Here is a 6,034-nt window from a genome sequence, read left to right as displayed (position 1 = left end):
CCAAAATTCATGCTTGAAGTACCAATATCTTAACATGGGCTAGTGGAGAGATGAAAGCAAGCCTAACAAGACTTAAAGCCCACTAGAGTCACTTCCCTACCCAAAGTCCATTACACCAGTCTCTAGCCCAAAACTCGTTGGAATCGTCTTCTTCCCAAACTAGAAATGTTGTTCTATCAAGCTGCTGCTGGGATTATTGCTTCACCCTTTCCGGTAAGAGCCCCGAATCTATGAAAAAGCTTTCCAATTCGTATCTTCTGAAATCCTGCTTCAACTTCCAATAACCCTTAGATTTTTGTGATCACAATTTACAATAGCAGAAATTAAGGGATTAGGAATCCTAAAAAATCACAGCAGCACAAAATCTGGGATCCCCATCACCGTCAATCTTCACCCTCATAGCCAGAGCAAGCTTTCACTCTTTTGGTTTCATGGGGTAAACGAAAGCTGAAAGCTTTAGAATGATCCCACCATAACTGAGAATACCCTTTCAAAACCTCTGGTTCTTGGCACAAATCTTCCCCGTCTACCTCTGCTATAAAAGGCGAGTTCATTGCCGTTGGAAAGGAAGCCACAACAGCCCAGAAACATCAAGCAAGAGATCAAGCTCTATCTCTGAATCTTCAACCATCATTTCCTCCCAATCAACCATAATCCAAAACCCAGAAATCATGCCATTGCTGGAACTCTCTCTCTCTCTGCTAAACTCCCAGGCATCTAGCTCCCACACCATATCCACCTATAAGCTCTGTTCTCGTGAAATCTAATCCAATTGTTGCTGCTATCATCAAGCTAAATAGCTGCTGTTATCATCTAATGGGTTACAACGAAGTCGTTCTTAGGTCCAACCTTTGAACAATTTTGGGCCTAGTCTCGCTTAATCAAGAGGGTCTTGCTGCAAAGGTCCAAATCACAAATTCACCCTCACAAAGGGTAGAAAAACTTTAGTCATAAAATAAGAACATGTAATATTAGCTAAAAATCGTGTCCACAATTTGGGTGTAAATAATGGTCTTGGGAATTTTTTTTTTTTAGTCCAGTTTCCACGGACCTAAGGCTGTCAATGGGTCGTGTCGGGTTGGGTTCGTGCTGGATTAAGGTATATGTCGTGTCACAAGAGACAAACTCAAACCCAACCTATTTATTAATCGTGTCGAAAATTTAAACTCAAACCCAACCTATTTATTAAATGAGTTACCCGTTTCCAACTCGCTTAACTGATGTGCTGTTGGAAGCGCATAATTTAACCCTGAAATGTCGTTAGTAATATAAGTAAGTAGGGATCGTTCTATTCCGGGGATTGAGGGTACACCTGTCATTGTCAAACAATTAAACAATTAAAATTAAAACAAAGTATAATATTCACAAATATATTCACAACTATAAACATTATTTACGAAAAAAGGGGGGATTTTGTTTTTGGAGTTTCGAAAATAAAACTAAGTTAACAAAATAATTAAAATGCAAAAACATAAAAATACGAGTGGAATGAGAGAACAAAGATCAAAATCGAAACATATGATTAAAATTGAATCAAACCCTAATATTGTTCATATAAGTCATGAGAAAGGAGTTGATCATGTGAAATGTTAAAAGCAAACAATTTCCCATATTTTACTTTTCAATGCTAATTAATCTAAGTGAAAGCACAAAGACTAATCCTATCAAACATGCATTCAAGCCCTAGAAAGCTAGTCAATCATAACATGTTCAACGCAATAAACATAGAGAAAGGCTATCAACTCAAGTGTACAACTTAGTATGGAAAAGTCCACCTAATTGCAATCTTCGTTAATTAAATTCGATCTTTGTCCAAAACCTTTACTACTTTGGTTCAAGTTTACACAAAACAAAAAGTTGATTTCATGTTCTTAAACCTAGCAACAATTATGCATAAACCCTATAAGTGTCGACCCAAATAAGATTAATACACAAAGGATATCTATAATGCAAATTTAATTAAACAAACCCACATACGCAACTCTCGAAGAACAATAATATGAATCTGAAAATTCTCAATTAATCATAAAAATTCCAGAAATTAATATTTGTTCAAACACATGTGTCAACTAGTTCATAACCAACGAAATTCAAAGCAAAGGTTACAAAGAAGAATCGGATTACACCGTGGATGAAGATGAGATGGATGATAAACGTTGTGGGCTCTTGAATCTCGAAAGCAAGCTTCAAGGATGGATATGGATGGTGATGCTCACGGCTTCTCTTCTTCTTCCTTTGGCCTTGCTTGAACTCGTGGAGATGACTAGAGGATGGATGGGAAAATGGAAAGGAAATAGAGAGACAAAGAAGATGGAATAGATGAAGGAATGTGTGTTATGGATTCAGAAATTGGTGATTGAGAGTCAGAGGAGAATGTTTTTAAATAGGGAAGAAAAAGAAGAGTGAAATGATGAGATGAAGAAAAATAATGAAAGTGGAGTATGAAAGTGGTTTGTAAAATATGTAAAAGATGAGGTAATGATGAAAGCAAAGCATGAAGGTGAAGAAATGTGGAAGTGATGATGATATTTTAGAGTAGAAAAATGTATCCAAGGAAAAAGAAATGTTTTCTTCATGTGGGTAGGAAACATGAATATGTGGTGTTGAGCTGTTTTCAGGTCAGTTTCTGCCCCTTTATTCCTTCAATTATTTCTCCATCAAAACTTCATATTGGGCATCCGATTTCTTCATATCAAATGTTCCTCTATGAGTGTACATTATCCTGATAAATTTTCAGAGTTTCAATCCATGTGGTTGGGCCAGAAATTCTGCTGGACTCCTCACAGGTCTAGTTTTCCAGTTTTGCTTCTGCAGAAAATTGGACTGATTGTTTGAAGGCCTTCCACTTCTATCTAGATCTTGCACTCTTCATATGAAATGTTCCTTTGGGTGTCTAGAATGGATCTGGAAGGTTTCAGCTCATTTGAAGTTCATTTGGTCAGGCGGCCGCTCCTTCTTCTTTGCTTGGCTTGGTTTCTCCTAGCCGGAGTAGGAATATGTGTAAAATTGATCTTTTAGTACATTTCACCTTCATCTACTCCAATGTACCTTCATCTTTGCTCCCCTTGGTGTTCGCAAGCTCCTCTTTCCATTTATGAGTTCATTTCCACTTTTTAGCTCGGAGGTCCTGAAAATAGAAACTAATAAGAAAATTAGAAACTTTCCTAAAATGAAAAATGGCAACTTTCCTAAACTGAAAATGGAAACTTTCTAAAAATGAAAATAGAAACTACAAAATAGAAACTTTCTACAAATAGGAACTTTCCCAATCGAAGAATGGAAACTTTCCAAAACAGGGATTTTCTAAGGAAATGGCGCAGAAAATGTAGGGAAAAACAGTTAAAACGTCAAATTTTTTAAAATTTGTGAAAAAATAAATAAAAATTAGAAAAAAAATGGATACTAGGTTATTATTGTCAATTTTATGGCCAGTACGTATCAGTTTTACACTTTTATCATGTTCTTTTGCATATTAATAAACTATGAGCATGACAGGAAATTTAACCATTCAAATGAGAATTAGCTTAATTATATAAGATTTTTAAGTTTTTAACCTTTTAATTTTCTTATCAATTTGACAAAATATAAACAGTTATTGATCTTCTAAAATATACTAGTCTGCAATCACATGCTCTGCATGTGTACGAAAAATTTTCGTTTTTTAAAAAAAAGATGGATAGTTATTGCAGAAGAAATAAATTCAATGGTAGTTATTGCAGAGAGAAAAGTGGGGGTTGCGGAATCATTTCTTTTTAATTTTCTTAATAAAAATATATTTTATAATTATCCTATTTATCCTTGTGATTTAATTTATTCTCAAAGTTTTTTAATCTTTTAGGGTTAAATCTGTCAAAATTTTCAGTTTTGGCTAACAAAATCTCTTTTTTTAATAATAGTATATATATATATATATATATAAACAGTCATTTATTATTATTAATTACTAATAAGTTAAAAGATTAGAGCCTATGACATCATGGAACCGCTCCGCAAAAATAGGAGAGAATTAGGGTTTGGCAGAAACAAAGGAGGCTGTGGTGCCTGTCCGGCGGCGCCCTCTCACTAACGGTGGCTTCCAACCTCGTCGATGTTCGATCGACGGATGCAGCCGGACGGGTTCGTGTTTGGTTTTCGTCAGGTGGTTTGAGGCTGCAGTGGAAGTCTTTTTCTCTCTCTCAGATGGCTGCAATGGTGGATCAGGGTTTTGTTGCATACCCAAGGGGGGCTCAACACTGGCGGAGGACAACTTAGTCAATCTGGGTTCCATAACTTGGAGTCAACGACACAGCTGTCCAACGCTTGGTGGTGGGCTGAAATGACAATGACAGAATAGCGAGGTTTGATCTTCTGGACGGGGCTGCAAGAAGCGTTATTATCTGGCCGGTATTTGGGATGGATTTCGGTAGAGATGGTTTCCGGCGTACGGGAGTATGGTAGCGAGAGAAATCAAGGGAGGAGTGGGTTGGCCAGGTGGTATGATGTTCTACGTTCTTTATGCCTGCGTTAGTGTTGTTTGACACCAACATTGGTCTCTTTAAGGGTTGGATTTGGGTTTGGTGGCTAACGGAAGGCATGGTGGGATTTTTCTCTAGGTTGGGGTTGGTGGTGGCTCTATCTTTGGGCTAGATACCAGAGATTTGGATTCGAGATAACCAACCTTGCAAGCTCCCTACTTTCTGTGGCGGTTCCCCGAAAGCTGGAGTCAACATTGAGGGACAGGAAAGCGGTTTGCGACAGTCTATTATTATTCTTTATTAAGTTTTTACTTTTTGGTTTTTGGTTAGGTCTAATAAGCCCTTCCTCAATTGAGCGTGGGTTTGATTGTTTTGGATTCTTGGTTGTGCCATTGTTATGGTGTCATCTCCAAGGACTAGTTGTTTTAATGTCGATGTTTTCTTATTGTCAATGTAATGGGGAGATGCCTCTACTCATATACTGACGATTTTGGTATATGGAGTTGGAAGGGGATAGTCTCTTCTTGAGGTTGGCTATAAGGATATTTCGGGACTCCTGAGATAAGTTGAGTGTTTGTAGCCCGAAAGAAATGGTGATTGTGGTTAGAGTTAAGCCCCTATCAGCTCATGGTATCTGTAACCACTGGCTTAACATTAGGGGTATGAGTAGGTCCTCTTCTCTAGTTAGAGTAGTTGAGATTTTATGGAGTCATCCCCATCATTGTAATCTCTTGGATTAATGAATTTTCTTTTCTTCTAAAAAAAAAAAGGAGCCTATGACATCATAATGTTATATAACGTGAAGCACCAATACATCAATGTAACACAGAATGTTCAGATTCGCCAAATCAAATGACAAGAACCATCGGAATGTGAAAAAAAATGTCTCATAATTTTCAAGGTTCTTGATGGCAGATCAGATGTTGCTAGTCTTACAGGCTTTAGATAGGGCTAGGCGAGGGTCGGGTCGGGCCTGAAAATGACCAAGACCGAGACCGAAATTATCGGTTCGAGCTTTTTTCGAAATCAAAACCGATAGAAATCAAAACCATTCGGGCCAGTTCAGTCTTTCTGGCTTTTCGGGCCCAATTTCCAGTTCAACAAACTTTGCCTATTTTCCTTGTTTTCCAAACTGCAGTTCTGCACTTCTGGTACTTGGAAGACTAGAATGCATATCCAAATATCCAATTTTCTCATTAACATAACAAATTAACAATAATCATGCATTACTACAAGTTTATACTTTGTAGCTTACAACACAAACTCACAAATACATTGTCCATTGTCCAACAGAAAATAATCCAAATTATTCAATCATTTAAACCATGTGTTCAATCAATTGAAATTCAAATTTTAAATGGTACTACAACTGCACTAAACTTGTAAAGGGTAAAGAACAATGTCTGGACTTTTATTAATGAACCGGTGAAAACAACAATACTCCAATCAAGAACTTGGTTAAAACAACAAATAGTCATATCAAGCACAGCTACGCAATAAATCATATAGCTCATCAAATCAAAACCCCAATTTGCACATCTGGTAATTTCAACACTATATCCATCCCCACGGTGCAAGCT

The sequence above is a fragment of the Rosa chinensis genome, chromosome 3 (assembly GCF_002994745.2).
Source record: "Rosa chinensis cultivar Old Blush chromosome 3, RchiOBHm-V2, whole genome shotgun sequence".
Taxonomy (NCBI): domain Eukaryota; kingdom Viridiplantae; phylum Streptophyta; class Magnoliopsida; order Rosales; family Rosaceae; genus Rosa; species Rosa chinensis.
Note: the sequence above shows the minus strand (reverse complement) of the source record.